The sequence below is a fragment of the Aquarana catesbeiana genome, linkage group LG06 (assembly GCF_042186555.1).
Source record: "Aquarana catesbeiana isolate 2022-GZ linkage group LG06, ASM4218655v1, whole genome shotgun sequence".
Classification (NCBI taxonomy): Eukaryota; Metazoa; Chordata; class Amphibia; order Anura; family Ranidae; genus Aquarana; species Aquarana catesbeiana.
The window spans coordinates 188,773,098-188,798,664 of NC_133329.1; the positions used below are offsets into that span (position 1 = coordinate 188,773,098).

Consider the following 25,567-nt stretch of genomic DNA (forward strand, 5'->3'; position numbering starts at 1 on the left):
GAAGTGGGCTCTAGATTCCCTTCGGTACTATCTATTAGGTAGGCACTTTGACCTGGTAACTGATCACGCTCCTTTAAAGTGGATGGCTCAAAACAAGGAGACCAATAGAAGGATAAATAGGTGGTTCCTGGCCCTACAGGAATTCAACTTTACAGTAAAGCATCGCCCTGGCGTTAAAATGGGGAATGTGGATGCTTTGTCTCGAGTACATGCGTGCCTGACTGCGTGTGTTCCAACCCCAAGGTTGAAACAAGAGGGGGGGGTATGTGACAGCAGGCAGGTAAAATCACCTGGTTGCATCCAGGATGGAATATATGTATGCCCTAGATTCAGGCTTTATGCTGACTTATACCACTAGGGGGAGTGCTGGGAGTCCTGCAGGGGAAGAGTTAATGAGCCCAGCTGAAGTAAGTGGGCTCATTAAGACCTATAGAAATCACCCCAGCAGGCTTAGGGAGATGCTCCATCCTGGAACCAGTTCTGTGATTGTGTAGACTGGGGAGTGTGGTATCTGAGCTTTGCGGTGAGTTAACGCCTGTGTGGCAAAACTTCTCAAAGAGAGATAGGGTCTGGGGCAGCACAAGGCTGCACCCAGTTGTTAGTTAGGGACACTACGTGTGTAGTAAGCGGTCAAGCTGACCAGGATTTCTTTTCATGTTTCTTTTGTTTTTCTGTTATTTTTTCAATGCATCTAGTCTGAATAAACCGCACCTTTGTTTTTGTTTCACCTACCAAGCTGTCTGCTGTGCCTGATTTTGTGTGGTGAACCCATCCAGGGGGTCACACACACCCGCTGCCGAGCTAACCCCTCACAATATATATATATATATATATATATATATATATATATATATATATATATATATATATATATATATATATATATACACACACACACACACACACACACACACACACACACACACACACACATATAATGTGTGTGTGTGTATATATATATATACTTTTTTTTTTTAAATGCACAAAATTATTGCGCCCCCTCCCCAGATTTGAATGAGGTATCTTATGTGTCTCCCCTATATTTTGTTCCTAGAGTCACCACTGCTGGGTGCCGCAGCAGTTTTCCAGTCTGCCCTTTGGACCTTTCAAAGAATTCTACTCACTTAAAGCTCATGTATCACAAAGTACAGTGTTTTACAGTGTTTATGGCCTAACAGGTAAGACCTCTGTTAATGGTGACACACATTCTTGTAGGATAGATGGAAGTGTGTTATCTGACTCCTATCATTCATATAGATCCCAACATTTACCAACTGCCTGTCTGATCAGGTACAGGATGAGAAGAAGCTCCTCTGCCTGGGCTGCCACTCGGCTGTCCTGCATACCGATATTATTCAAAGATACACGATTGCAAATTGCCTCCACGTGTCTTTAAAAGATGAGGTAGTGCAATGGGTGGGATCCACGTGTTTCCTGACTGCCTACATATATTGTCCCCCGCTACCTCCCCAGCCCCTCAGTGTCTTTTTTTCCACCTATTTTTTTTCCAATACCCCCTCCCCCAGCTCCTGTGTCTAGTATCTCCCGGCTTCCCCTGTATGTTCACTGTCCAGTATTCCTCCCCCAGCACCAGTTTGTAGGGCAGGCAAACCAGCAGTTGCCGGTCTTATCTGTTAAATTCTCAAGCACTTCTCCCTTTAGTGAATAGACAAGTATGTTTCATCCATGGACTTAGCATCAAAAAGTGCAGGTAGCTTTCACTACGCACTTTCTGCCACTTGACTAGATGCTGAGTTCAGTCTAAGAAACTGTAACGTTGGCTGTGTGCATGGGGAGATAAGGGTGATCAATATAGCACACTACGTGCGTATGCCTATAATGTATTTTAATTTCAGATGTTTATTATTATTATCAAAACAAAAAAAATATCAAACATTAAAAATACGTACCATTCATGCAACAGCATTCATACCCATAAAAAAACATGTCTCACTTATAATGTACATGTAATTATGAGCAGGAGTACAAAAATAGATATATTGGTTTCACCCCCTGGCTCATGTTGCCAGTGTGGGGGAGTAGATATATGTATAAGCGCAGCGGGGTCCAATATATTGGACCAGTACTCCTGCAAGGAGCTGTTTATATATCATTCTGTTTATTGGATAGCTCCCTATAAGCAGCCCCTTGCAGGAGTACTGATCCAGTATATTGGACCACACTTATGCATCTATCTACTCCCACACACTGGCAACATGGGCCAGGGGGTAAAACTGAAACCAATATATCTATTTTTCTACTTGTGGTCATAATTATATACACATTACAGATAGTTGGACATGGCTTTTTAGGAGTATGAATCCTGTTGCATGAATGGTGCCAATTTTTATTGTTTGATTCTTTTTTCTGTTTTAATACTAATAAACATATGACATTTTATAACATATACAGTGAGCTGACCGATTGTTTTTATATTGGGATGGTTAAGTATAATCAGATTTTTATTTGAGTTGGTGTACTATGTGTTTCTTACTGATATCTACCATCTCATCTCCTTCCACCTCTTTCTAATTTGAGAAAAGCACATAGGGAATTTTTGCAATGTGTATGAGGCAGTATCTCGAGAGTCTGATTAAATTTTGATTGTCTACTCTAAAACATCTTTGTTTGATGGTTATTAAAAAAAAAAAAGTGATGCATGTCCCTTTAATCATAAAATTAAGACCGTTGTACTAAATATAGAAGATAAATACTCAAATAGGTGAATATTATTATTTCAAATCCATTTCAGCAACTTTGGACTACAATATAACACAATTTTGGAAAATGACTTAACATATTTTAAAAGAACACTAAGAGCAGTGGGGCACCATAAAGTCTAAATGAATAGTTAAACGAAGTAGGAACTGTTTTTTTTAACTATTGTGGACTTTGAGTTTGAAGTTCTGAATGATTATTACCATGTGTGTGTGGGAATAAATTAATAATTTAGCAGATATGTGATAGTATTAAAAAAACAAAAAAAAACAAAAAAAACCAAAACATTATAATAATAATCAAACTATCAAAGTATTACACCAAAAATATTTTTATTTACAGTAAGAAAATAATTTATAAAAATAACAAAACACATATGTATTAAGGTCTATTTTTTATTTACATGTATGGTAAAGCAGATGTACACCCTCACATACCCAGTGAAGTGAACAGCCTCAGATTATACACAGAGATTAAACAAATCTCCCTACACAAGCACTACATGTATATATGCTTCCTTCAGCTTTATATACTGTTTAGAAAGTGTACATCCTGTTAGAATTTCTCTTCCTGATTCACCTGTGGGTGTGATTCTTGCCATACACTGTGTGACAGCTGATTGGAGGAAAGGCACACACCCCCCTCCACATAGGCAGACAGAGACTTGCAGAGCTGTGCTGTGAATAGACCAGCTCTCTGCTAATCTATTTATAGCACACACCCTGACACACATTTCAGTCTGTTTTTTTAAAAGTTGTGGGAGATCTTGTCCGAAGTTATCATTCTGATAACAGAAGAACGGAGCAGGAGAAAGCCACAGGACTTTGTGCTTTGAAGCTAGATAAGAAAACACTGCAGAAAGATGTACCTATGCTACAGCTGTAGAATGAGTTTTTCTCAACTATATTCCCCCAAAAGCTTAGGGGTCTAAAATGCAGATAAACGCTGAATAGCTTTACAGCACAAAAACGCCCCTGCCAAAAACTGCTGATAACAGCCATGGACACATAGGATAACATGCTGGGAAGTTAATTGGCTGCAGAAAAAAACATTGGAAGCCAAAACCAGCAACTGTAAAAACAAACAGTCTGCATGCTCCCTAAAAATGTGAGCTGAGCTGGCATGGGTCCTGGGGCAGAGGAAAGTGTAGCCTTCAGCTTTCAGAAGGAGACTGTTCTCTGCTGCTTAAATTTTCAGAGGAGCCCCCAGGCAATGGAGCAATGTGTCTGGAAATAGCTTCAAGTAAAGAAATCCTAAATTGCTCAATTGCCTGGTTGTACTGTTGGCTTACCCGGGCCAACATTATTTCTAAAGTGTCAGTTTGCTGTCTGCTCAACTGATGAATGGTCCGAGTAAGCCTCTGGATATCCCGTTGTATTCCTCTGTTGTCACGCCTTTGTTCTGTAAGCACCCTCAGAATGAGTTCCTGCACAGTTGGGCCAGGCGGTACAGCAGGAGGTGGCATCAGGGCAGGAGGTGGCAGCATGTGGGAACCTTGGCCCCTGTCCTCCTCCTCTGGCCATGGGGAGAAGGCAGGAGTCTGGGGAATCATAGGGGTTATCTCTGGCTCAATCTCCAGGCCCTCCAAAATAAGGACAGGCAAGTGCGGGCTGCACTGCGCTCTCCCCTCAGGCTGGTCTTGCTGATCTGAAATAGATGAGATAGGCAATGTTGATGATAGCATTCAAAGTAATGGATTTGTTGAGATTAGACTTGAAAGTAGTAGTAATAATTAATTATGGAGCGTATGAAAGCTCGAGTTGGGAAAGGGGGATAAGTTGTATTAATGATTAAGAGAGAATACCAAAAAGGTTTATCTGGGTAAATACGGTTACAACTTATTTAGCTAAATCTACCCATTAGTTTAAATTTCATTTATATCTTATATAGCCATAGTTTGTTTTCTCTTGACTTTAAACAAAAAAAAGTCAAAGCACATTTATAATTGATTTTTCACAGTTTTAATCAAATAGCAGAGGCAGAGAAAGCATTAAACAAAAATTGTGTTTGCTTTTTTTTCTTTATTATATACCGTATTTATCGGCGTATAACACACACTTTTTCCCCTAAAAACAAAGGGTAAACAGGCGGTCACAGTCCGCCCCAGGAGCCACACATTGGGGGGGGGGGGGGGGGTGTCAGGCCGGCAGTCCCACCTCTCCTGGCCCTGGGACAGCGCTCCCTGCATAGTCTGAAATTGAGAAAAAAAATCACTTCCCAGCCCCTTCTACACCGCTCCTCCTGTGTCAGTGTCATTGTAAAATGCAGCTTGTAAATATCTCAATAGCTCCGTTTTTTCTGGCTGCTCTCCTCCTGCTCCGACTGTAGCTTTGATTGGAGGAGGAGAGCAGTCACATGACCAGCTATGTAACATCAGAGGAGATCAGTCATGTGAAAAAAACGGGTTGAGTTATATGGAAGGGGGGCGTGGTCAAGATGGCGACCCGATAGGACGTGTGGGACGGGAGCTCCGCACCTGACAGGCCTTTCTATCCGGTTGTACGGGATTTACAGACAACCTGATTGACCCAATAAGCTGAGGCTGTGACTGGGCATGTAGGGAAAGTACTCCGGAGCACAGGGATAGCGGCATTCGGCTCTGGGACGCCGCCGCCGCCTGTGACACACGTGGAGTGCCCTGCTGGGAGGTGAGAGACAGGGCTTTACGGCTAACAGGCACGATACTCCGGCTGATCGGGGAATATAAGCATAGCAATACCCTGACATACCTGGCAAGCTGAGACTGAAACCGGGCATGAGAGGGAGGACCTCTGGTGCCCAGAGGAAAAAACAAACGGCTTCTAAAACACAGCCGCCGGCCCGGGACCCATGAGGAGCGGCGCGCTCAAACACAGAGCCGCATGCTGAGCCGTCCCAGATGGGAGTTGATCAGTTCCAGGCACTTATGCAGGCTATAACAGGCTGCCAAACTACCCTAACTACCAAAATAGAACAAATGCAATCAGAAATGGGCCTCATAAGAAGAGATATGGATAAATACCGAGACAGACTGTCGGAGGCAGAGCGGAGGGTAGGGGATACTGAAGATACAATCCAAGACCACAGTGCCTCCCTTTGCATACTGCAGGTTAAAATGAAAACACTGGAATTGCGTGCTGAGGACCAGGAAAACAGAAATCGCAGAAACAACCTGTGCCTGGTGGGACTTCCAGAGGGAGTGGAGGGAAGGGATCCGGAGGCCTATACGGAGCAGCTGTTGCGCAATCTCCTTCCACAAGCACCGTTTTCTACTAATTTTGTGGTGGAACGAGCCCACAGAATGCCATCGGCTCGGGGTCCACCAGGAGCACCTCCACGCACCTTCATATTTCGCATGCTGAACTTTAGAGACCGTGATTTGATCCTGAGGGAAGCAAGGAAAGTGGGGGAACTGCATTTTGAAAATGTGAAGATCATGTTATTCCTTGATTACTCGGTAGAAACACAGAGGCAGCGCAGGACATTCGACCAGGTCAAGGCCTTACTGCGCACTAAGGGGCTTAAATATAGCATGCTATTCCCTGCATGGCTCAGAGTGGTGGACGGTGAAACCACAAAATTCTTTACTTCCCCGGAGGAGGCGTCCAGATGGCTTGAATCCCTGCCACGCAATCATTGATCCTTCGACTGGAGACTACCACAACTACCCTTCTACTTACTTCATGATGTCCGGCGGTAAGTTCTTTATCTTTGTTAACCCTTTCATCGTATGCGACAGGATGACCGGTGGACATGGCTTGCATGACTCCTGTGGTGCCAGGATTTACACTATGGCATTGCTGCACCATTTAGTGTCATGGTGGAATTTTGAATATTACTTTGCCGGGCATTCCTGTACGCAGGGGTTGAGGGGGGCCTGCCGTGCCTTGCTTACCCTGAGACATCTGACTGTCTGCTGCGGCTTCCCCCTTCTCCCCCCACTCATGAATCTCTGGATGACGGAGGACTTAGAACTCCTGAACTCTATACCTGCTATAGATTTTGCAAAGGGAGAGAGCGGATGTTGGGTCCTATGCCCAAACTGACACTGTTGGGGTGGAGAAGAGGTGAGGGCTGGGGGTGTCGTGAACTGTTAAATATACTCTGCTTCTATCTTGGCGCCCCTGCTGCCAGAGATGGGAGAATGCAAGTCACACTGCCATATATACCAGAATTGTGTTTCGCCTATGGAGGTACTAAACTGTGGGAAGGGTTAAGAGTGGGACATCCTCCCTATGGACTAGCTCTCCAATATAAGCATAAATGATCGATTCTTCTTGACTAACCAAATTCAATTCTTTACAGGTTAAATTTACCAGTGTTTGAAACTAAGTTTGTACCCTTATGCCCCGTACACACAGTCGGACATTGATCGGACACTCCGACAACAAAATCCTAGGATTTTTTCCGACGGATGTTGGCTCAAACTTGTTTTGCGTACACACGGTCGCACAAAGTTGTCGGAATTTCCAATCGCCAAGAACGCGGTGACGTAAACCACGTATGACGAGACTAGAAAAGGCCAGTTCAGAACCAAGCGCGGCACCCTTTGGGCTCCTTTTGCTAATCTCGTGTTAGTAAAAGTTTGGTGAGAGACGATTCGCGCTTTTTCAGACTCGTGGTTTTCAGATCGTTTTCTGCTGTTCAGTTTGTGCTTGTGGGTTTGTATCTGCTCTTCAGTGCGTGCAGCGAGTACCATTGACTTTTCAGTGTGTTCTTGTTCGTTCGTCGCTGTTTTTCAGGTCGCTCTTCACAGGCCTTGCTGTTCTTCAGTGCGTTCTGTTACTTCGTTTGTTGCGTATATGTACTCCTCGTAGAGTTCGTGCTGTGCGGGGGCTTGGTGTTGGGGTCCTGACCTTGACACAAGTCCAGTCCATGAACAGGGTGGGGAGGAGTTCATGGACCAAGAATTAGTTGCTTCAGCGTGACCAGTTCTGTCATATGCCTTTTGCTCCGTGAGAATAATCCTGATGATTTCAGGAACTTTCTCCGGATGACGGACCCCATATTTCACCGTTTGTTGGCTTTGCTGACCCCCTATATCAGCAGGCAGGATACCTGCATGAGGCAAGCCATCACTCCGGAGCAGGGGCTCTGCGCCACCCTGTGGTACTTGGCGACGGGGAGAAGCCTGCAGGACTTGAAGTTCTCCCCCCCAGGCTCTGGGGATCATTATCCCAGAGACCTGTTCTGCCATCAACGAGGTCCTGCAGAAGGAGTAAATGAAGGTACGATTTGTATCCTTTAATATCACATTTTATTGTATTTAATGTTTGATAATATATTGTATTTCTTTCCTCATTCCCTAATTACCATGATTGTAATATGCTGTGAATGTCCCCTTTGTCCTCATGCATGCTTGATATTTTTGTAATTATTTTTGTTGTCCTTCATATATATTTACCTTCACTTACCTCCCCAGCATGCTCTCTATATTCACCTCATGTAGTCAATTAATGTATTTTATCAGCTTCATAGCAGTGCTTTACCCCAAACACCCCTAAAATGTTTTGAAATGTGATTTGTGCTTTAAATTCAGGCAGAGTGCCAGAGGCTTTTTTTGGGGGGGTCCCCAAATCATTTGGAACCCTCCCTCCCCCCAACTGCTAAGTCAGCTGATATCAATTCTCTATCTATCCTCAATCATCTATCTGCTGACTTTGCCAAATGTCAGGCTAGAGCATATAACAGGTAACAGTTCAGGTGTTCTGATTATGCAAAGAGTTCAAAGAACAAGAGCACATACCATGAGCAGGTCTGAGCAGAGCAGGTCAGCTGGGACTTGTAGTTCACCGCTGTAGATGTAGGTAGATGTTTGCTGGACCTTGTAGTTCACCGCTGCAGATGAGGATTGATGGTGTCTGGTGTTTGTAGTTCACCGCTGCAGGTGGAGGATAGATGTCTGGTGCTTGTAGTTCACCGCTGCAGATGAAGGTACTAGTGGTATCAGACAAAAACGTAGTCTAGGCAAGCTGGGTCATACACAGGAAGATCAGAGTCCAAACGGAACCGAATCAGAAGCAAGCAAACAGGGTCAAACGAGCCGGGTCATACACGAAATACACAGAGCAGATATCAACTGGATCAAACACAAGGTAAACTCTAACACGAGCAATGATTGAATGCTGATGCAAGTTATTTAAAGGTGAGCTGGCCAATCATTGTTGTTTCCCAGGTAAAGGCTGTGTCAGGTGAGTTGTGCTGGGTCCTAAAGGGATCCTAGTACTGACAGTACCACCCCTTTCTCGAGGGGTTGCTCCTGCACCCCCAGGCTTACTTGGATAACGAAGATGAAACTTCTTCTTAAGTCGGTCAGCATGAAGATCACGAGCTGGGACCCAAGATCGATACTCTGGGCCGAAACCTTTCCAATGAACGAGATATTGTAAGGAATTGCGCACTCGTCTGGAATCAAGAATAAATGCCACTTCATATTCCTGACTGTCCAACACATCCACAGGTTCTGGTTCATTTACTTGGAGGCTGGAATGAACAGGTTTCAACAATGAAACATGAAAGACATTTGGAATGCGCATGGATGGGGGGAGTTTTAATCTATAGGATACAGGATTAACAATCTCCGAAATTTCATAGGGCCCGATGAATTTTGGGCCAAGTTTTTTAGATGGAACATGCAGGGACAGATTCCTGGATGATAGCCACACTTTGTCACCAACTTTATATCCTGGTGCCTTTGAGCGCCTCTTGTCTGCCATTTTCTTAAAAGCCAGCACAGAGCGAGAAATAGCATGATTAACATCGGACCAGATTTTGGAGAAATTTTCTATTGTGGTGTTGGCATCTGGCACATCAGAGGGTGGAAGATCAAAGGAGCACACACGAGGATGCAACCCGTAAACACAGAAGAAAGGAGAGGTCCCTGTAGATGTGCTGGCACAGTTATTAAAGGCAAACTCTGCCCATGGCAGGACGTTGACCCACTCCACCTCATCATTGGCCATCAGACAACGTACCATCTTCTCTAGAGTCTGATTAGTCCTTTCTGTTTGGCCGTTTGTCTCAGGATGATATGCTGAAGAATATGATAACTTAATCCCTAGCTGAGAGCAAAGGGCCTTCCAAAACTGGGCTATAAACTGAGAGCCACGGTCTGAGACAATGTTGATTGGTGCCCCATGGAGCCTGAAAACATGTTTAATGAATAAAGATGCCAGTTCTTTAGCAGACGGAAGTTTCGGAAGCGGAACAAAGTGGGCCATTTTACTGAACCTGTCTACCACCACCCAGATCGTGGAACATCCCTGGGACGGAGGCAAGTCAGTGATAAAGTCCATAGATAAATGGGTCCAGGGACAGGTAGGTATTGGTAGAGGACGAAGGAGACCAGGCGGCTTAGAGGTACTGCTCTTGCTTCTGGCACAAACTTCACAGGCCTGGACGAAGGCTAACACATCCTGCCTAATCGATGGCCACCAGAGGTTGCGAGAGATAATCTCAAAAGTTTGTCTAAACCCCGGATGTGCTGCAGGTTTTGATGCATGTACCTGCTGCAATACCTGCAAACGAAGAGCCAGGGGCACAAAAAGCATACCGGAGGGAGTGGAGGGAGGGGCTTCAGCCTGTGCAGGTAACAAGGCCTCAGAGATGTCAGTCTGGGTGAAAGCCAAAATCCTATCCTCAGAGATAATGGGTTGTGGAGGAAGCGGAGGAGGAGACTCTGAAAGAAAGCTGCGAGACAAGGCGTCAGCCTTAATGTTTCTTGGTCCTGGTAAATATGAAATTGTGAAGTCAAATCTGGAGAAGAACAATGACCACCTGGCTTGACGTGAGTTCAGTCTTTTAGCAGAACGGATGTATTCAAGGTTTTTGTGGTCAGTCAGAACTATGAATGGATAGCGAGCTCCCTCCAGCCAATGTCTCCATTCCTCCAAAGCGAGCTTTATGGCTAGAAGTTCTCTGTTGCCTATATCATAATTGCGCTCTGCTGGGGAATATTTCCGAGACAAGAAGGCACAGGGGTGGATGGCGGCATTTACAGGATCCTTTTGTGACAAAAGCGCCCCCACCCCTACTTCAGATGCATCTACCTCCACAATAAAAGGTAGCTCAGGAACAAGATGGCGTAGGATTGGTGCAGAGGTAAAGGCTTTCTTTAACTGAGTGAAGACTGCCTGGGCTTCAGTAGTCCATTTAAAGGTAGTTGGAGTCTTCCTGGTGAGAGAGGTGATGGGATGTGCAATGGTGGCAAAGTTCTTAATGAATTTTCGATAGAAATTTGCAAAGCCCAGGAAGCGCTGAACTGCCTTCAGGTCTGAAGGTGGTGCCCAGTCTAAAATGGCTTGAATCTTGGCTGGATCCATGGTGAGGCCTGTGTCAGAAATTAGGTAGCCTAGGAAAGGTACTTGTTTAACATGGAATGAACATTTCTCAGGCTTTACAAAAAGGGAGTGAGTCTTTAATCGGGCCAATACTGAGCAGACATGTTTCTGATGTGTTTCAAGATTGGGAGAATATATCAAAATGTCGTCTAAATATACAAGCATGAAGCGACCCAACATGTCACGGAAAATGTCATTCATAAAGTTCTGAAAGACAGCTGGTGCATTTCTGAGACCGAAAGGCATGACAAGACATTCATAATGACCATCCTTGGTGTTAAAGGCTGTCTTCCACTCGTCGCCTGCACGTATGCGCACCAGATTATAGGCTCCCCTTAAGTCCAGTTTGGAGAAGATTTTGGCTCCCTGGATTTGAGAGAACAATTCTGTGATGAGAGGAAGAGGATACCGATTGGGAACAGTTATTTTATTTAGACCTCTGTAATAAACACAAAGTCTCAGTCCCCCATCCTTCTTTGGGACAAAGAAGCATCCTGCTCCTGCGGGAGAAGTGGAGGGACGGATGAAACCCTTAGCTAGGTTTTCCTGGATGTCTTCTTGCAAGGCAAGATTCTCTGGCTCAGACAGTGGAAAGACTCTCCCTCGAGGAGGTGTAGTGTCAGGCAAGAGGTCAATGGGACAATCATAACTGCAATGAGGTGGTAAAGTGTCAGCAATCCCTTTAGAAAACACATCCCAAAAGTCCTTATAACAAAGTGGAATCTGTTCCATTCCCACTTGACAGGTAGCCAGTCGAACAGGGTGCTGGATGCAGTTCTTTTTACACTGATTGGACCAAGCCAGAATATTTCCTGTTCGCCAGTCAATTACAGGATTATGCTTCTGAAGCCAAGGAAGGCCTAGGATCAAAGGAGTGGATGGAGAGTCAATGACAAGACATGAAGTCTTCTCCCAATGCAAAGCCCCCAATTGTAACTGGAAAGGCTTGGTGGCTTGGAGCACTAGATCTTGTGAGAGAGGACGATTATCCACGGAAATCAGGCGGACTGGGCAATCTAGCGCATGAGTTTCCAAGGACAAAGAGGTAATCAAAGTCTTATCAATAAAATTCTCAGCGGCTCCAGAACCTACCAAGGCCAGCAGTTCATGAGCCCCTGTCCCAAAGTGAATGACAGCGGGTAAAAGAATACGATTGTCCCCCTGGGGAGATGAGAGCAGACCTAAGGTAACCTCCCCGCAATTACCTAGGTCCTGGAGTTTCCCGGACGTGTAGGGCACGAACGGAGCATATGACCCTTGAGGCCACAATACAAGCAGAGTCCCATGTTACGCCGGCGCGTGTGTTCCTGGGCAGATAACCGGGTGGAGCCTAACTGCATGGGTTCTTCCTAAGATTTGGCACTGGAGGTGGAATAGTCAGGCGGCAAGGGAGGTATATAGTTTGCCACAGCTGTAGTTTGTTCTCGTCTCCTCTCTCTCTGGCGGCGGTCAATTCTAATGGCTAGACTCATAGCCTCCTCCAGTGAGGCTGGGTAGGAGAAGTTGAACAGAGCATCCTTAATTGCATCTGAAAGGCCCATTCTAAACTGGCTGCGGAGTGCTGCATCATTCCAGCCAGATTCCGGGGCCCACCTGCGAAACTCTGAGCAATACATTTCAGCTGTGGTAGTTCCTTGCTTTAAGTTACGCAGGGTTGATTCTGCAGTAGCAGCACGATCTGGATCATCATAAAGCAACCCTAGGGCTTCAAAGAAGGCATCTACTGTTAGCAAGGCTGGATGGTTTGGTTCCAGGTTAAAGGCCCAAGCCTGGGGGTCACCCTGTAGTAGAGAGATAATGATTTGAACCCTCTGAGTTTCAGGGCCAGACGAGGATGGCCTTAACTTGAAATATAATTTGCAGCTGTTTTTAAAGTTGCAAAACCCTTTACGGTCACCAGAAAACCGGTCAGGCAAAGGAATTTTTGGTTCAGATGGAGTTTTTGTAGCAGTGGTAATAGAAGGAGATTGCACCTTGGTGAGCTCTGTGGCCATTTCCTGAACTTGATGGGATAAGCGGCAAAGTTCCTGTGCAAACAACTGAGCCTGCTCAGGATCCATGATAGGTTTCCTTTATTATGTATGGCTTGTGTTAATGTCAGGCTAGAGCATATAACAGGTAACAGTTCAGGTGTTCTGATTATGCAAAGAGTTCAAAGAACAAGAGCACATACCATGAGCAGGTCTGAGCAGAGCAGGTCAGCTGGGACTTGTAGTTCACCGCTGTAGATGTTTGCTGGACCTTGTAGTTCACCGCTGCAGATGAGGATTGATGGTGTCTGGTGTTTGTAGTTCACCGCTGCAGGTGGAGGATAGATGTCTGGTGCTTGTAGTTCACCGCTGCAGATGAAGGTACTAGTGGTATCAGACAAAAACGTAGTCTAGGCAAGCTGGGTCATACACAGGAAGATCAGAGTCCAAACGGTACCGAATCAGAAGCAAGCAAACAGGGTCAAACGAGCCGGGTCATACACGAAATACACAGAGCAGATATCAACTGGATCAAACACAAGGTAAACTCTAACACGAGCAATGATTGAATGCTGATGCAAGTTATTTAAAGGTGAGCTGGCCAATCATTGTTGTTTCCCAGGTAAAGGCTGTGTCAGGTGAGTTGTGCTGGGTCCTAAAGGGATCCTAGTACTGACACCAAACCCATACACACTATACCCATCTCTTCTGTGCTCAGCTTTATGGATGAATTCCCCAAAGCATGTAGTGCAAGGGCCTGCCTGAATAATTTAAAATGGTAATGTTTCAAGTTTTTGTATCCTATTATTATCTTGATAGGTAATAGCAGAATGTCCAAATGTGCTCAAATGTGTACAGTGTGTATTTATATCTTTGTATTATGACACTTCTTACCTGTCCAGTGGGCTGCCAATAGTGTAACTAAGGAGGGGCTGTTCAAAGTAATACCCATTGTTTAGGCATTCATCTCTCAATGAAGTGGAGAGTGTTACCTGTCCAAGAGTCCCCCCCCCTATAATGTTAGAAATGGCCCATGGGGGGGGAATCTGATCGGTGTACCTTATACTTTGGTCTCTAAAAATTCCCATAAATAAATGTTATCTTGATGTTGGCCAAGAATGTTTGTGTCTAATCTGCTTTCCATGTTTATGTGCAAAAAGACTATTTTTTTTTGTTTTGCTCCACAGTTTCCTTCCAACCCACAGGAATGGCAGACTGTGGCCTCCCACTTTGCCCAGCGGTGGGACTTTCTTAACTGCGGAGGGGCAATTGATGGGAAACACATCCACATCGTCCCATCACCCAACTCGGGGTCGTACTATTACAACTACAAGGGGTTTAATAGTATTGTGATGTTGGCAGTGGTGTCGGCTACTTATGAATTTCTGTATGTGGACGTGGGGAAAAATGGCCGGATGTCCGATGGTGGAGTCATCGTCCAGATGGAGTTCTACAGGCGTCTCCAGAATGGCAGCTTGGACTTGCCACCTCCAGAAGACAATGTGAAAGGACTCCCATTCGTCTTCGTTGCGGATGAAGCCTTTGCGCTGGGGGACCATCTTATGCGGCCATTCCCGATGAGGACCCTCACCCCGGACCAGAGGGTTTTTAATTACCGGCTGGCCAGAGCCAGAAGAGTGGTGGAGAACACGTTTGGAATCATGACCAGCCAGTTCCGCCTATTTCTTACACCCATACATATGGTGGAGTATAAACTGAATCATATTATCCTGGCGTGCTGTGTTCTACACAACTTTTTATGGAAAAATTCTGCCAACTATGCTGGCTCAGTTGGGCCTGAGGCCGGAATTCAAAATGAACCAACCCTGACGGTGCTTGAAAGTGGCAGTCCTGGCTTGCCCTCCCTGAGTGCCCGTGATGTCCGGCTAAGATACCTTGAATTCTTTGCGGGTAGGGGGGCTATCAATATGCCAGACAATGTGCGAAACCTTTTTCAAATAAAAAAACCAAAAATTAAGCAAATCTTTGGTGACATTTACTGCTTGTGTTTGTTTTAGCTGACCCTGACAGAAATGTGTTGAGTCCTGAAAATGACGTGATTGTGTAACCTTCCAAAGCACTGTTGGGTGTTATTTACTAAAGGCAAAGACACTTTGCACTACGAGTGCACTTGAAACTGCACTTGTAGTGCAAAGTGGATTTGCCCTTAGGAAATATCCCCCATTGTCACAGAAAGCAGCAATTAGAGCACAACAGTGTTGGAGCATTGAGACAATAATCCACACATTCTTGATTAACAATCTTTTTAATACCTGCACAATCACATGTGCATTTAGAAAAGGTTTTTAAAACAAACCAACATGTTTGTTGTATAACAATTTTTGGGGTCGCATTAGAAAAAGTAGAAATGTCCATTAAAGACAAAACAGGCATGTTTAAAACCAACAAGAAAGACACAAATCTTGAACTTACAAAGTTCACATTTGGTAGAACTTGAAGGCAATATCAGACATGAGTATTTACAAACTGTGTTTGATATTGCGTTCAGATGGGGTGAAGTCACCCCCGGAAAAGCCAAATTTTGAAGATGCACACAAATAGCCGAATGTCAACATGTGCTAGCTGCCATCACGGGGGATCAAGGGATGTGTTTTGGGGGAGCAACCCCTTCATCTCAGCTACTTTATTATTGAGGAAGGGGTTGCACCCCCAAAACGCATCCATTGATCTCCCGTGATGGCAGATAGTACATGTTGACATACTGTGTGCCTCTTCAAAATTTGGCTTTTCTACTATTTTTCAAAAAATGTTAAAATTGTAGCACACCAAAAAACAAAGGGATTTGGAGGGGTTTTAAACTCTCCCCAAAACATCAATGACGTTCTTATTTTTTTGAAGAACATCATTGATGTTTTTCTTGATGTTTTCCAAGTCCCTATTACACCCCATGATCTCCCCAATCAGGATCTGTGCACTTTCCGAGGTGAAAGGATCTGGATGCACAACATCACAATCACCTAAAAAGATAGAAACAAAAAAAAAACATGTATTATAAATATGGCGGCATCAATCTCTTACCTGAGCCTGTGGTCGCAGACACTCACCTGTTGTGGTGACAATTTCCACCACGTCTTCCTCCTCCTGCTCTGCTGGTCTTAGGTGGATTTCCCCTTCTTCCAGAGGTGGGGGGTCTCTGGTCTCCTCCGATGAGGGGTGTCCTCCGAGTCTTTTCTCCCCTATGTAAAAAAAAAAATGGTATACTTAGCCCACAGATGTTTGAGGGAAGAACTATAAATATGAAACATTGCTTGGAAGTGGGGTACATTTGTCTGTTTTGGCAGAGTTCCACGATGTAGAATTTTTTGTGTCCTTTGTCAAGCTTCAATACTTTACCTGTTTTGTACAAGCTTCACAGATGGAGACACCCCTATAGTATACACTGGAGCACCTGTATGGGCCCCCTAATAAAAAGGGTGTTCTGGTGTCCCACACTAGTGCTCCAGTGTCCAAATGTCTAAACAGCTGCTGAGTGTTCTCTCCTTACACAGAATCTAGTTTGCATTTCATTCTAGTAACAAACCCATCTACACAACCAAATTATTTTCAGAAAAGTAGGCCCTAAAAAATGTGGGAAAATGCATATGGCCAAAACAATGGTGTTTTATAGGCCGAAAGAAAAATGTTTGATACGAACGAATAATGTGCCCATGAACATGAAAGTTGACATTTTAAACTGGATAACAGTTAAGAAAAGCACATGGAGCAGCACGAACGTAATAAACACAAAAAGAATAGGAACACAGCACAACTACTTATTTTTTTGCAGCACTCTCCGGATATTTCTGTACTGCTCGTGCTCTCTTAATTTTAGGTCCAACCACCGCTTCCTGAGCTGATCTTTCGATCGACGTACCCCAAAATTCCGGTGCAGACTCTTGACCACTTTCGCCATGATCTTAGCCTTTCTGACATTGGGGTTGGGGTAAGGTCCATACTTCCCATCATAGTTTGCCCTCTTCATTATGTCGACCATCTCCAACATCTCCCCAAAGGACATATTTGATGCCTTATATCGTCTCCTTCTGGATCGGGACGTTTCTGCCTCCGGGCTTTCCTCCTCCTCCTCCTCGTTGGTGTAAATATCAGACACCTGCTCTGACTCCGCCATGTGCTCTTCCCCCACTGCGCCGAACGAGAAGGGGCGGGGAATAGACTAGAAAGAACGTCAGGGGTGGGCGGAGTTTCACGCATGCGCAGTGTCTCTAAAGCGTCACATGCGTGCGTAGTACGTACGATCTGTGAGCGGAGGAAGGAGTAACGGAGGCGCCGATCGTGATAACGAAGGTGAAATTTAACATTAGGCCTATACTGCTTCTAGATTGAGGCCTGTATTTGCACAAGTTTAGAACACTTTAGGCTGACATTAGGGTTTGTCTTGTGTTGTGTCTTGCAGTGAAAATAGATATCTTGAAAGATGAGGACTTTATGGCAATCTTCATTGATATGTTCAGGGAGCTGCCCTGTCTATGGGAGATAAACCACCCGGAATATAAGAACCAAACAAAGAGGAAGGCAGCGCTGGATAATTTGTTGGAATTTGTGAAGACGGTGATCCCCACAGCAGACATCACCTATTTGAAGATCCTAATTGGTGGCCTGAGGAGCACTTATCTAAGGGAGCACAAGAAGGTCCAGGATTCCCAGAGATCAGGAGCTGCAGATGACATTTATGTCCCCAGGCTGTGGTACTATGACAGGCTGCATTTTCTGGCAGGTCAGACTGAACCTAGGCCAGCACTCTCCAGTCTTCCTTCCACGCTTCCTTCCCCCCCAGCTGAGGCTTCTGAAGCCCAACCTGGGCCTTCCAGGCAGCAACATGTGAAGGAGCCCAGCTTGAGCCAGGTATAGCATTCCTCTAAATATTTCTGGTTGTCCAATCAATGATGATAACTGGATGTTAGTTTGGAGTACTAAATTATGATTGTGATTGATGATGCCAAAACTACAACCATGTCCCTTTTTCATACACAGGCAAGTCTCAGCCAGGAGGTGGCCGGGCCAAGCAGGCTGCCTGATATCCAGGTCCCTCCCCTACACCTTCAAAGACAAAGTGGCAGGAAGATGAGTAACCTGTAGGAGGCTGCCATAGGCCTATTTTGGAAGGCTGCAGAGGCCCTGAGAAGCCCACACAGTGTGGAGGAGGACTTTGCTGGCCTAACTGCCTGCAAAATGCTGCAGATGGAGGAGGGCCAACGACTCCTGTGTGAGTCCTTAATTTTGGAAGCTCTCAATAAGGGGTTGAGGGGCCAAATTACATGTGCTACCCACATTTGTAACCTCACACATATTCCTCCTCCTCCAGGTCCTATTACTCCTCCTCCTCCTCCTCCAGGTCCTACTCCTCCTCCTCCTCCAGGTCCTACTCCTCCTTCTGCCACATCTCCAACACCAGAGCCACAGCCGGGAAGGAAGCGTGGAAAGAAGACCAGAAAGTGATGACCCTGGGTCCAGTCTGGTCTGGCAAAAGATGCAGCCTCTTGTAGTAGCACAGCCTGGGGACATGTATGTCATCTGCTGCTTTCCGGATCTCTGGGACTTCTGGACCAGACTGCACTCCCTTAGATATGGACTCCTCAGGCCACCAATTTTGCTGGAAAAGAATTGATGTGTGCCCTGGGGGTCAAAGGCTTTGCCAAATTCTGCTGTTTCTCCAGCGTTGCCTCCCTCTTTGGTTCTGAGCCCTTAATAAAGGATTTTTTGTTTCAATTATACTCGCCTATATGTGTTTTCCTTCAAAAAGGACAGTTTGTTGGTGAGGAGGCAGGTACATTTCAAAAATACAATGTGAAATTAACAAGGGACACCAACACCAAGCAACCTCCTTCAGATTAAATAATACAAGATATCAATGGTGTTGTGGTAACTTGACACACAAAACACACACAAAAATATGGAGTAAAACCCAAAAAAAAAAAAAATACAACTAAAATAAAATCAGCCTTGAAAAAAAATAAAAATAAATAAAACAACAAAAAAGAAATTTTGTCAGATGTGACAAATCAAAATATATTGAGGGAATCACAATAAATTATAAAGAAAGAAGTTTGTGAGAAGTCTGTGTGAATATGAGCAGCAAAACTACTTTATTCTTCTCACATTATAAAGAAGAGAGTGCGCTGCATTAAACCATTTTTTACATTGCAGCGTGACGAAAGTGCTGTATCCATTCCGAACACTAATTTTACCAGACCGAGCTGTTCCGTCTCGGAATTTCTTCTGAGCATGCGTGGCACTTTGTGTGTCGGAACTGGTCACACAAGGTTGGAATTCACGCAATCGGATTTTGTTGTTGGAAAATTTTATAGCCTGCTCTCAAACTGCGTCGGAAAATCCGATGGAAAATGTCCGATGGAGCCCACACACATGCCCACAACATGCTCCGATCGGACATTTTCCATCGGAAAATCCGACCGTGTGTACGGGGCATTAGAGTTATCTAAGTGCACGTGGCTACTCTAATGCTGACGGGTTGCTCTGTTCCCCTTGAAAAAGAAAATCCCTTTCTTTTTTCCCTTTTTTTTTTTTTTTCATTTTTTATTATCAGTGATGGCCTGCAGGTGTTGTGATTAGTGTAGTCCCTGATCTCACGTAAAGAAAATCAGGTCCTAGGTGTGTCAATTGTAACACACTGCCCCCCTAGGAGGTTTCTCCTGCATTATGTTTGTTATGGGTACTCAAACACCCCGAGGTTCAGTTAATGGGGTGTGGGGTGGGATGGGAGGGAAGTTCTGTTTTTTTTGTTCTGTTACTGTTTTTTGTTTTTTTTTGCTTAAATGCTCAAGTATATCTCCATACAGACGGCTCTATAACAGCAAGGGTTTAGGTTATGCTGTAAAGTTTCCTGATCTGATCCCTGCCAATGGGCGGCAGGTGAGTCCCCTGGCGGGAGGGGTGATGGATGGGAGGAGGCCCCCTATGGGTTCTAAATGTACATGGTTCTCCGGGGAAGTTATCTGCCATCTTGAGATATGGCTCAGATAAGAATCTTGTCCTGGAACGTTAGAGGTCTTAACCATAAAATCAAGCGCGCTTTAGTTTTTGATTATCTTAGGAAATACACGCCCCATATTTGCATTCTTCAGGAGATGCATTTGGTGGGAGGTAGAGTGTTGGGATTAAAGAGACTGTGAGTAGGACATCACTACCATGCCACTAACACTAACTACGCCAGGGGTGTTAGCATACTGATCCACAGATCTCTCAATTTTGAACCCCTCGATATTCTTATAGACCCAGAGGGCAGGTATGTACTGATACACGCTATCATAGACACAATGGCCATGGTTGTGGTGGGTGTGTATCTGCCTCCACCGGTTAATATTTGCCTGTTACAGAAAATTACCACCCTAATTGCACAGTTCCCCACCGATAATGTGATCCTCACGGGGGATTTTAATATCCCACCTAACCCTTCTCTAGATAAACTATCACCGGTCCCAGCCACAGATTCAGCGTTGTCTCGGTGGTCTCAGGTGTTTGGATTGGTGGATGTGTGGCGATGGAAACACCCATCAGATTGTATGTACACGTGCCACTCTTCCTCCTACAATACTTTATCCCGTATTGACCTTCTCTATGCCAGTTCACCCATGCTTCCCAAGATTATAGGTATTGAAATGCTCCCAAGGGGAATTTCTGACCATTCCCCGCTGCTATGTACACTGCAAACCACTACCCCACAAGCAGATAGAATATGGTGACTATGTCGGTTTTGGATTGAACATCCTACTATAGAAGTGGAGATGATCAAAGAGATTAAACAATTTTGGTTAACCAGCGCCGGTTCCTCTACGCCAGGGACAGTATGGGACACCTTTAAAGCCTACATCAGAGGTTGTTATATGTCATCCATAGCTAAGGAACGCATGAATGACAAGATGCTATTAGAAGAGGCAGAGGCTAAGGCCCGAGACCTAGAGACCAGATATACCCTTACCTCTAACCCTATTATAGCGCAAGATATGAGGGTAGCCTATCAGGAAGTAATGCTACTTATGCCCCGTACACACGGTCGGACATTGATCGGACATTCCGACAACAAAATCCTCGGATTTTTTCCTACGGATGTTGGCTCAAACTTGTTTTGCCTACACACGGTCGCACAAAGTTGTCGGAATTTCCGATCGACAACCACGCGGTGACGTCAAGCACGTACGACGAGACTAGAAAAGGCCGGTTCAGAACCAAGCGCGGCACCCTTTGGGCTCCTTTTGCTAATCTCGTGTTAGTAAAAGTTTGGTGAGAGACGATTCGCGCTTTTTCAGACTCGTGGCTTTCAGATCGTTTTCTGCTGTTCAGTTTGTGCTTGTGGGTTTGTATCTGCTCTTCAGTGCGTGGCGTCAGTTCGTATCGGAGTTTTCTGTGCGATCTTGTCTGCTCGTTGCTGTTTTTCAGGTCGCTCTTCACAGGCCTTGCTGTTCTTCAGTGCGTTCTGTTACTTCGTTCTGAGCAGCCGACCGTTTTCTAGCCATGTTTCGTATGCGTACTCCTCGTACAGTTCGTGCTGTGCGGGGGCTTGGTGTTGGGGTCCTGACCTTGACACAAGTCCAGTCCATGAACAGGGCGAGGAGGAGTTCATGGACCAAGAATTGGTTGCTTCAGCGTGACCAGTTCTGTCATATGCCTTTGCTCCGTGAGATCCGTGAGAATAATCCTGATGATTTCAGGAACTTTCTCAGGATGACGGACCCCGTATTTCACCGTTTGTTGGCTTCGCTGACCCCCTATATCAGCAGGCAGGATACCTGCATGAGGCAAGCCATCACTCCGGAGCAGAGGTTGGTCGCTACCTTGCGGTATTTGGCCACAGGGAGAAGCCTGCAGGACCTCAAGTTCTCGACAGGCATCTCCCCCCAGGCTCTTCTTTGTGGACATTTACTGCTTGTGTTTGTTTTAGCTGACCCTGACAGAAATGTGTTGAGTGCAGAAAATGGCGTGATTGTGTAACCTTATACAAAGCACTGTTGGCTGTTATTTACTAAATGCAAAGACACTTTTCACTACAAGTGCACTTGCAACTGCACTGAAACTGCACTTGTAGTGCAAAGAGGATTTGCCCTTAGGAAATTACCCCCATTTTCTCATAAAACAACAATTACATCACCCCAAAAGTGTTGTAGCATTGAGACAATAATCCACACATTCTTGATGAACAATCTTTTTAATACCAGCACAATCACATGTGCATTTACCAAAGGTTTTTCTGACAAACCGACATGTTTATTGTATAACATATTTTGTGGTGTCATTATCCAAAATCAAAATGTGCATTTTATAGAAAACAGGCCTGTGTAAAACCCACAAGAAAGACACAAATCTTGATCTTACAAAGTTCACATTTGGTAGAACTGGAAGGCAATATCAGACATGAGAATTTAGGAACTGGGTTTGATATTGCGTTCAGATGGGGGGAAATCACCCCTGGAAAAGCCAAATTTGGAAGATGCACACCAATTTCACAATGTCAACATGTGCTACCTGCCATCACGGGGGATGAAGGGACGTGTTTTGGGGGCGAAAGCCCTTCCTCACCGCTACTTTATAATTGAGGAAGGGGTTGCACCCCCAAAACGCGTCCATTGATCTCCCGTGATGGCAGATAGCACATGTTGGCACACTGTGTGCATCCTCCAAATTTGGCTTTGGGAAAAATCACAAAAACATTTCGCACATTGTAGCAGACAAAAGAAGAAAGTGATTTGGAGGGGCTTTAAACTCGCCCCAAAACATCAATGATGTTTTTATATTTTGGAATAACATCATTGATGTTTTGCTTGATGTTTTCCAATTGTAAATTACACCCCATGATCTCCCCGATCAGGATCTGGGCACTTTCGGATGTGAAAGGATCTTCATCCACAACCTCACGATCACCTAAAAAGAAAGGAAACCCAAAATAAATTAGGTCTAAAAAAAATGCCGCCATCCATCTCTTATCTGAGCCTGTGGTTGCAGACACTCACCTGTTGTGGTGACTAGTTCCACCACGTCTTCCTCCTCCTGCTCATCTTGTGTTGGTATTTCCCCTTCTTCCAGAGGGGGGGGGGCTCTGGTCTCCTTGGATGAGGGGTGTCCTCCGAGTCTTTTCTCCCCTATGTAAAACAAAAATGGTATAATTAGCACACAGATATTTGATGTCAGAACTATAAAGATGAAACATTGCTTGGAAGTGGGGTACAATGATCTATTTTAGCAGAGTTCCAAGATGTCGCTTTTTTAGTGTCCTTTGTCAAGCTGCAATACTTTACCTGTTTGGTACAAGCTTCACAGATGGAGACCCCCCTATAGTATACACTGGAGCACCTGTGTGGCCCCCCTAATAAAAAGGGTATTCTGGGGTCCCACACTAGTGCTCCAGTGTCCAGATGTGAAAACAGCTGCTGAGTGTCCTCTCCTTACACACAATCTAGTTTGCATTTCATTCTAGTAACAAAGCCATCTACACAACCCAATTCTTTGAAGACAAGTATAGGGCCTCAAAATGGTGGCCAAATGCATATGGGCTAAACAATGGTATTTTATAGTCCGAAAAAAAAAATGTGTGATCCGAACGAATAATGTGCCCATGAACATGAAAGTTGCCATTTTAAACTGTACAACAGTTCCTAAAAGCACATGGAGCAGCACGAACGTAATAAACATAAAGAATAGGAACACAGCACAACTACTTACTTTTTTGCAGCACTCTCCGGATCTTTCTGTACTGCTCATGTTCTCGTAATTTCAGGTCCGACCACCGCTTCCTGAGCTGATCTTTCGATCGTCGTACCCCGAATTTCCGGTGCAGACTCCTGACCACATTCGCCATGATCTTGGCCTTTCGGACATTGGGGTTGGGGTAAGGCCCATACTTTCCATCATAGTCGGCCTTCTTCAGGATGTCCACCATTTCCAACATCTCCCCAAAGGACATATTTGAGTCCTTCAATCTCCTTCTGGATCGGGACGTTTCAGGCTCCAGCCTTTCCTCCTCCTCCTCGTTGCTGTACTTAGCACTATCCTGCTGTCTCTCCGCCATGTGCTCTTCCTCCACTGCGCCGAACGAAAAGGGGCGGGGAATTAAATAGAAAGAACGTCAGGGGCGGGCGGAGTTATACGCATGCGCAGTGTGTATAAATCGTAACGCGCGCGTCTTACGTACGATCTGTGAGCGGAGGAAGGAGCATCGGAGACGCCGATCGTGCTAACGAAGGTAGGATCTAAACTTGGGCCTATACTGCTTCGAAATTGAAGCCTATATTGTAACAAGATTAGGGGAGTTTGGCCTGACCTTAGGGTTTGTCATGTGTTGTGTCTTGCAGAGAAAATGGATGGGTTCAACGACCACAATTTCCTGCCCCTGTTCATAGACAAGTACAGGGAGCTGCCCTGTCTGTGGCAAGTGAGACACCCCCACTATAATCACAAACAGAAGAGGCAGGCAGCGCTGGAGAAACTGCTGGAGTTGGTGAAGCCGGTGGTCCCCACAGCAACCATCCCTTATTTAAAAGCTAAAATTGGGGGCCTGAGGAGCACTTATCTTAGGGAGCGCAAGAAGGTCACAGATTCCCAGAGGTCCGGAGCTGCAGCAGATGACGTTTATGTCCCCAGGCTGTGGTACTATGAGAGATTGCGATTTCTGTCAGACCACACTGAAGTCAGGGAATCCCTCTCCACTCTTCCTTCCACGCTTCCTTCCATCCCAGCTGAGGCTTCCGATGTCCAACCTGGGCCTTCCAGCCAGGAAGAAGTGGAGGAGCCCAGCTGGAGTCAGGTATAGCATTCTTCTACTGATTTCTGGGCAATAAATAAATTATGTTTCCTAGATGTTATTATTGATCACTAATTGCTGATTAAAAAAAGTGTTTTACATATCAATAGACAGTAGTGGGCAAAAATAATTGGGACAAGAATGAAAAATGCTGGGCTCAGAAGGATAGTCTGTTATATTTGTTAACATTGAATTTGCAGCAGTCAGGAGGTGAAAATTGTGTGTGATTGATGAAAACAATACTAAAACTATGTCCCTTTTTCATACACAGGAAGACCTCAGCCAGGAGGAGGCTGTGGAATGTGGCAGTCAGGAGGAGGCGGGGATTAGTGGCAGCCAGGAGGAGGCGGGGATTAGTGGCAGCCAGGAGGAGGCGGGGCTAAGTGTCAGCCAAGAGAAGCCTGGGACAAGTCGCAGCATGACTGAGTCTCAGGTCCCTCCCCTCCGCCTGCCATATAAAAGGGCCAGGAAGGCCACTCCCAGTCCTGTGCAGGATTCAGCATACAGGCTGATCCAGGAGGCTTCGGCGTCCCTCAGAGCCTTCCCCAGTCCTGCAGAGGCCTTTGCCTGCATGGCTGCCACCAAATTGCTGGGCATGCAGGAGGGCCAACGCAAGATCTCTGAGGACCTGATTTATAAAGTCCTTCGGAAGGGGGAGAGTGGGGAACTGACACACAAGACGGATGTCATGGAGAGGGACGATCCTCCTCCTCCTCCTCCTGCTGCCACAACTCCACCACCACAGCCACAGCGTGGAAGGAAGCGTGGAAAGAAGACCACAGAGTGATGAC

The 25,567-nt window shown here is 45.3% G+C and overlaps 1 long non-coding RNA gene across 1 annotated transcript in view; it reads left to right on the top strand.

Moving 5' to 3' along the window:
• The first annotated feature begins 1,052 nt into the window (after positions 1-1,052).
• Positions 1,053-25,567, top strand: part of LOC141147706 (uncharacterized) — a 36,115-nt gene continuing 11,600 nt past the window's right edge. Inside the window, exon 1 of the long non-coding RNA XR_012245113.1 lies at positions 1,053-1,178. This is a non-coding gene — a long non-coding RNA (uncharacterized lncRNA). The remainder of the gene's footprint in view (positions 1,179-25,567) is intronic.